This window comes from Juglans microcarpa x Juglans regia, chromosome 6D (genome assembly GCF_004785595.1).
Source record: "Juglans microcarpa x Juglans regia isolate MS1-56 chromosome 6D, Jm3101_v1.0, whole genome shotgun sequence".
Taxonomy (NCBI): domain Eukaryota; kingdom Viridiplantae; phylum Streptophyta; class Magnoliopsida; order Fagales; family Juglandaceae; genus Juglans; species Juglans microcarpa x Juglans regia.
Window position 1 is genome coordinate 30645814 of NC_054604.1, and position 8255 is coordinate 30654068.

An 8255-nucleotide genomic window follows, 5' to 3' on the forward strand; every position below is an offset into this window, starting at 1 on the left:
TGTCACAATAGATGACTGGAGCAGGGGAGATAGGCACATGCAACTCTTGAAGAAGATTCATTACCTAATTGACTTCAGATGCATTAAAAGCAATGGCCTAGTATCTTGCCTCGGTGGAAGAGCGAGCAACAATATTTTGCTTTTTAAAACTCCAAAAGATGGGATTTGCGCCAAGAAAACCAACATAGAGAGGTTGAAGTTCAATCATTAGGATCACCTGCTCAATCGGTATCCGCAAATGCATGATGGGTCCAAGGAGAGTTCTTGAAAAGCATTATGCCATAATCAAGAGTCCCAACGAAATAACGAAGCAATCATTTAACTATGCACCAATGAGCATGGAAGGACAGTGCATGAACTGAGATAGCTTGTTGATGGCAAAGGAAACATCTGGACAAGTCAAGGAGAGATATTGTAAGGACCCAAGAGTTTGGTGATACAAGGTAGCATCAGCCGATGGAGAACCATTAAACAATTTGAGAGCTTCAATAGTAGCAAGTGGTGTAGAAACAGGCTTGGCATCATCCATGGTAACATGATGCAAGAGGTCTCTTATATATTTCCTCTAAGATAAAAGCAAACCATTAGAGGTAAAGTGAGCTTCAACCCCAAGAAAATATGAAAGATTACCAAGATCCTTTAGAGAGAATACTCGGGCAAGAATAGTGATAAAGGCAATCACATGAGCAGCAGAGGATCCAATGATGATGATGTTATCAACATAAACCAATAGATAAAGAACCGAAGTGAGAGAGTGGAGCATAAACAAGGAGGTATCCGAATAAGAGTTGGTGAAGCCTTCGGAGATTAGAAAATTACGAAATTTGTGGTACCAAGTACAAGGGGCTTGCCGAAGCCCATATATAGCCTTTCGTAATCTACAGACATGATTGGTAAGGTCGAGGTGGGCGAAACCAAGGGCTAGTCCATGAATACTTCATCAGATAAAAGGCCCTGTAAGAATGCATTATTCACATCAAGTTGGCAAAGAGGCCAATTGTTAGTCATAGCAAGAGTAAGTAATAACTGAACAATTGCAAGCTTAACAACAAGGCTGTAGGTTTCAGAAAAATCAACCCCAGTTCGTTGATGAAAACCTTTAGCCACTAAGCTAGCTTTATAACGAGCTATTGACCCATCAAGATTCCTCTTAATCCTATAAATCCACTTGCACCCAATAACATTTTGTGTAAGGGTTCATGGCATGAGAGACCAGGTTTGATTAGAAAGTAAGGCATTGTATTCATTACTTATGGCTTGACGCCATGCGTGATGTTGCTAGGCCTATTTGAAGGTTGAGTGTTTGGTGTTTGGAGAGACAATGGTGGTGTGAAGATCAAGTAGGCGTTTTGGCTTTGTAATGTTATTACATAACCTGGTGTTATAAATGTGAGGTTTAGCTATGATGGGAGAAGAAGGAGAGGATATAGGAGACGAGACACTTACCTGTGAAGGATTGGATGAATCCCTAGATGGAGGCATGGAGGAGGAGCTCGAGGATGAGGTATCCTGGTTTATAGAGTCAGACCTGCGAGAAGAAGACTCACCACGCGAATTAGAATGATGGCTATGAAGGGGAGAAGACATGTTCTCTGCTTAAAGAGTATAAGAGACAGGCAGATTGGAGATATTTTGAGCACTCAAAATTAAGGGTGAAGAATTAGGAGTGATATCAAAAGAAGATACATGAATGAAAAATTTGGAAGGTTCATGAGTTGGTTTGGATAACCAAGTGTCTGAGGAAGGCAAGATGAAGTGCGACTTAGTATGGGAAATTTTATTATGGAAATGGAAGGTATTTTCCACAAAAACCAAATGTCTAAAGGTGAAAAGTTTATTTGTGGAAGGATCAAGGCAGAGATAGGCATGATGTGTAATTGAGTTGCCAACAAATACACAGGGATGAGATTGTGGTTCGAGTTTGTGAGAGGAGTAGGGTCTTAACCATGGGTAGCAAAGACAACCAAATATTTTTAAGGATAAATATTTGGGTGACTGCTTAAAGAGATGAGATAAAGGAGATGTGTTACGTGTGACCAAAGATGGCATTCAGTTGATGAGATAAATTGCAGCTTGAAATGCTAAGGACCAATATTTGAGCGGAATAGAAGCATGATGAAGCAAAGTAAGAGCAGTTTCAACAACATGACGATGTTCACACTTAATTGTGCCAACATGTTCAGGAGTATGAGAAAGAGATTTGAGATGTTGAATTCCAACTCGAGAAAGAAAATGACCAAGACTAGTGGCTTTGCCACTTCCATCTGTATAAATAGTTTGAATCGTTGTAGAAAAATAATGTTCAACAAGAGATTTTAACTGTTCAAACACTAAAGTAACATTAGATTTACTTTTGATTGGATAAAGCCATGTGTATTTGGTAAAGTAATCCACAAAGATAACTTAATAGCAAAAATTATCAAAAGAAATGAGAGGAGCAGGTCCCCAAACATCCATAAAAAGAAATTCCAGAGGTTTAGAACAAGTTAACGAATAAATGCCAAACGGAAGTTTGTGGCTTTTATTACATAAACATGCGTTGAAAGAATTAGAAAAAGAGTTAGAATTAGATAAATGTAGTTTATGAAAAGCAATAATTTGATGGAGGATTTTGGAGGACGGGTGACCTAACGATTATGCCAGAAGCTAATGGTTGGAGAGGGAGGACTTGACCAAGGTCTTGACCTAGTTGTCGTGAGGGCCGAGTATGGTGGTGAAGAAGATGATCTGGTCACTGAAATTGACCACTCATACACGTTTCCTCTACTCAGGCCTTGCACCAAGATGCCTCTATGGTTAGATCCTTCACAAGAAAGAAATCAGAGAAAAATTCGATAGAGGTGTTATTGTGAGAATTAGGGGTGTAAATTTAAACCGGAAAGCCGGACCGGACCGAACCGGTTGGTTCGGTTTTGAACCGGTCCGGTCCAGAACCGGTTCCTATATTATGAAAACCGGCCGGAACCGGTCCGATTTCGGTTCCGTAGTTTCCGGAACTGGACCGGACCGGTTGGAAAAAATATATATATAAAAATTAATTTTATATATTATACAAAATATTTTTATATGTATAAGTTTTATATATAATATATAATTATATATTAAATTTTTATATATAATATATAATTATATATCATATATGAAATAATTTCATATTATAATTTATAAATTATAACATAAAATGTTAATCTTAAATATGAACATTTGTATTTGTTTGATCATATGTTATTAATATAATTATATATAAGATAATTTTATTATAATTTATAAAATAAAAGTTTAATCTTAAAGATGAAAATTTAATTGATCATATGCTTTAAACATAAAATATATATATATATATATTAAATTATTAATAACATTTTATCATAAGAAGTAACACTTTATTATATATTTTTTACATTTTAAAAAAATCAGAAAACCGGACCGGACGTGACAGGAAACCGGTAAAACTGGATGTACCGGTTTAGGAGGGTAACCGGGGCGTAATCGGTTTTGAAAAATGAAAAACCGGTACATACCGGTTCGGTCCTAGATTTTGTCCAAAACCGGACCGGACCGGACCGGTTACACCCCTAGTGAGAATAAAATTGAAAAACAGAAAGAAGATTCTTCTTGATGTTAGGTGCACACAAAACATTATTAAGTTTGAAAGTGGAATCATAAGATTTAAGAGTAGTAAATCCTATATGAGTAATAGGGATGTTATTACCATCTCCAACTATGATATCTTCATTACCACCATACTCAGAGTGAATATAGAGGTTCTGTAAATCCGAGGTGATGTGATGAGAGGGCCCGGAGTCAACTATCCAACCTGACTGATTACTTGGAGTCTCATGAGTTGTGAAATTGGCTTGTGGCCAGGTGGAAGGTGAGGGACATGATTGGCATACTTTGACAACATGACTAAGCTTATCACATAATTGACAAACAACTCGAGGTTGATTCCCGTTGAAGGTAGGCCCCGATTCTGATTTGACTAGTTGGACAATAAGCCTGAGTGCATGAGCTGTTGGAATAATTTTGTTTTCCATGGTTTTCATAAGAATTTTGTTGGAATTGATTATCATTGTTCCCGTGGTAGCCATTGTTATTTCCTCCGTATTTTAATTGTTTCTTAGAGATATCAGAGTTGTCGTTTTTGCTCTTCTTGTTGTGTTGCTTATGTGAATATTGAGCAGTGATGGAAGAGTCTTCTTTTGTCGATTCTGAGTGCTTGAGACTAGTTTCATAGTCTAGAAGCTCTTCGACCAATTCTTCAAAGAAGATGAGTGACTTTCTTGCACGTAAGGCATCTTTAAGCTCTTTGTAGCCATTGATGAGACCATTGAGCGTATGAACTGCAATTTCTCCATCACTCAAATCATGCCCAATCATAGCAAGGTCACCAATAATAGTTTTAACGGATTACATAAACTTAGAAATGTTTTTTCGTTCTTGATTAACCTTGGTGAGAGAGTCAATGAGACCAACCATCTGAGTATTGGATTTATTGGCATTGGTAGTTTTGAGTTTGCGCCAAGCCTCCTCAACGTCTTTACACCGAAACACAATTGACCCTGCTAGTCCAGTGACATCCATTTGGATGGCAATGAGCAGTAGTCAATCTTGACGGATCCAAGCTTTATACTCTAGATCGTCGGCTGGTGGGCACGGATGAGTTCCACCTAAGAATCCCATGAGATCATACCAAGGAGAATGTTTGTCATCTACAAGCTCTACATTGAATAGTTTTCTCCTTTGGACAATTTTTGAGGAATAAGTGTGGCTGTGTTGATCGAGACAACCTGAGAATAGGAAGGTGATGGAGAAAAATTTGCATTGCTAGACATAACTGTGACTTCGCTTGGTTTAGTTTTGGCTGAAGAATGAAACGAGATGAAGAAAGAGCCTAGGGCTCTGATACCATAAAGAGACAGTACGAATGAATGTAATTATGATTATTTGATTCTCAGTAGTACAAGGCTTTATACAAGTAAATTACCGAAAATAGAAAAAAGAAACTAATGGGGGAAATTAATGCTAGAGATTGACTAAATATACACATACTTGAATGACAAATATTACATAGTAATTGCAAAATAAATAAAGCATTGTTTCCATATATTAGTAGCCAAGAATCAATGAGAGAATTGTGGCTTAACATGAGGAGCAATGGACGATATTGACTTATCATTTCCCCACAAGATTGACTAGCAATTTAGGACAATAATCTTGGTCCGATGAATAAGAAAGTGAAGACAAGGCAACAGCTTAGTAAGAGAATCAACATGTTAGTCAGAAGTATGAACATGGGAAACACGTAGACGACCTGTAACAACTTGATCTCGAACAAAATGGAAGTCGATAGCAATGTGCTTCATACGAGAATGAAAGATTGGGTTGGCACAAACATACGTAGCACTTGCTCGATCTCTCATCTCGCAAGATTTCACCATTGTTCCGTGGTTCACCACCTTCAGCCAGTAGGATATAGTTTAAGGTAGGTGAATACCACTGCGGAGGTCTGGTCGTCTCAATAGTCTGCGAACAACAGTTGTAGGTATAGACGTCCCTGGATCACTAGACACTCTATCCTCGTCTCACACACCCCTGCTCTGCATTGTAGTCTCATGAACCTTCCTTAGGCTTACAGATTCATGAGAAACTGCAAAACTAACTCCCTTTTGCTTCCCCATCCTCACATTCATGTGATGAAGCCTACTTTGCAACAACTTTTTATTTCCCTGCACATCACTAAACCCTGATATCAAATACAAAGTATCTGTTTTTTGACTACAAGTCAATACAATTGCACCCTTTGTGACATTCCACACACCTCCTGAAAACACAACTAAATATCCATTATCGTTAAGCTATCCCACAGAGATCAGATTTTTCTTTAGCTTAGGAACATGTCTAACTTTGTACAAAGTCCATATGTTCCTATTTGGGAGTATAATGTGCATATCTCCCACTCATACTGCATCTAGTGCTTCACCAGCAACTATATACGTCTTACCAAAATTACCAGCAACGTAGTTTTACATAATCTCTCAATGTGAAGTGGTATGGAACGAAACCCCTGAATCCAATACCCAATCATCAACTAGAATGTGTACTGCCAAAGATAAAACATCCTGTATTTCTTCAGTCACCATGTTTGTAGCGTCATCCTCATTTTTCTATAGATTCTGGCAGTCTATTGCCTAGATCTCGACTTGCTCCTGCCCCTATTTCTGTACTTTGACCTGCCATGTCCCTTGCCCCGATTGTCAATGTCTAGGGCAGAACCTGAACTCAAGAACTCGTCAGAATTTCTTTTGTGCACCTCTTCTATTTGGATCAGATCCCGAATGTTGTCGTACTTCAACTTCATCTTACATGCAGAATTACTCACAGCCATTCTCATGGCCTCCCAACTATTTGACAATGATGCTAATAGGATCAATGCTCGAATCTCATCATCAAACTCAATTTCGACCAACGATAATTGATTTGTGATAATGTTAAAATCATTCAAGTGTTGGGCAACCGACGTATCTTTTGCCATCTTGAGGTTGGATAGCTTCTTCATCATATGCATATTGTTATTCATTTACGACTTTTCATACATACCAAACAAAGCCGCCATGAGATTCGTTGTAGTTCTCTTCTTAATAATGTTGTGCACCATTGATCTTGACAGGATCAACCGAATAAATCTCAAGACTTGTCAATCTAACAAGTCTCAATCTATATCGTCCATGCTACCCGGTTTATTTCCCAACAGAGAAAGATGGAGCCTTTTCCTATAAAAATAATCTTTGATCTGCATCCTCCAATACCGAAAGTCCATCTCGTCGAACTTCATGATCCCAATCTTCACTTCTACCATTGTTCTTCTTTGAACCTAAGTCTAAAGCTCTGATAGCAGTTGTTGCAAAAAACACCCCCAAGAACACACCAATGATGCAACAAGTAACGAGAAAATAAATAATAAACAATCATACGACATTGAATATACATGGTTCAGCAACGCGTCTACATCTACGGAGCTGCAAGGGATTTTATTCAGTGGGAAGATGAAGTACACAGTGAGTTACAAAAGTTCCTCTCTCCTTACAATCACTACTCTCTCTAGGGCCTCTCCTCTAAAAAAAATATCATTATGTATTCCTCCGTATGCTAACTTTTAAACTTTTGGATTATTCGTTCAAGGGGAATGTCGAGCGTGCCCCGAGTGAGCTTTCTATCTGATTATTGCTCGAGCAGTCTATCGTGTAAGTCTCGAGCGAACTCTTTATCTGAGCTTCGCTTGAACTACCTGTCAAGCACACTGTAAGGGAACTCTATGTCCAATATTTGCTCAAGTGATTTGTCAAGCAAATTCTTTATTTACAATTTACTCAAGAGTTGTATCGAGCACAAATCAAGCGACTCTCAGCTTGACATTTCCTCATCTCACAAATTAGACTCCACAATCCAAAGATTGAGGAGTCATTCTTGTTTTGCTTGTTGCAGTATGTGGGACACATCGTACGCCATCAGAGGGTAAAATGGGGTAGGAAATGTGTGGTCTTCTGGTGTCCAATGATGCAGCTCAGAGAGCAGATAAACTCACCATGGCACTGAACATGACGATAGGCATGGCTTAACCAAGACTATGATGGACCTACTAGCTAGTGTTTCTGGGTTTCTTTTTATTTTTTATTTTTAAAGTAACGCAGGAGATATTCATTTTCTATAACAGTTTATCCAAGCAAAGAAGGTAGAGTCACTCAGACAGTGAAGTTTCTAGATCATTGGGTCTATTAATTCAGGCAATTAAAGTAGACTTCACATTAGGAATACAGCTCGATTTATAGGCCTCATCTACGCTATTGTCTGCTTGTTGACAACTTTTGACCTGGGTAGAGGTTTTGGTGGGTATTAGGTTCTAATCTTGCCAATCAACAAAAACAAAATATAAAGAATTTAATTTCTTAGTTCAATTAGGTTCTATTGTAAAAAAATATCAGGTTGTGCTGGGATGTAGAAATAGAGGAAATGTGAAATCGATTGCTATCAAAGCTTGGGCCTACCATCACTATATGTTATTAGATGATATTTTTCTTAAGTATGATCCTGTCTTTCTATTTTTTTGGTAATAATCATGCATAATATTAATAAGAGTTCTGCTAAAGCTATCGAAAAAGTAGGCCGAAGCAGTTCACCGAATAGTTATTTTCATCTTTTTATTTTTATTTTTTTTTTATTTTCATGTATTTTTTTAATCATCATAAATATTTTAA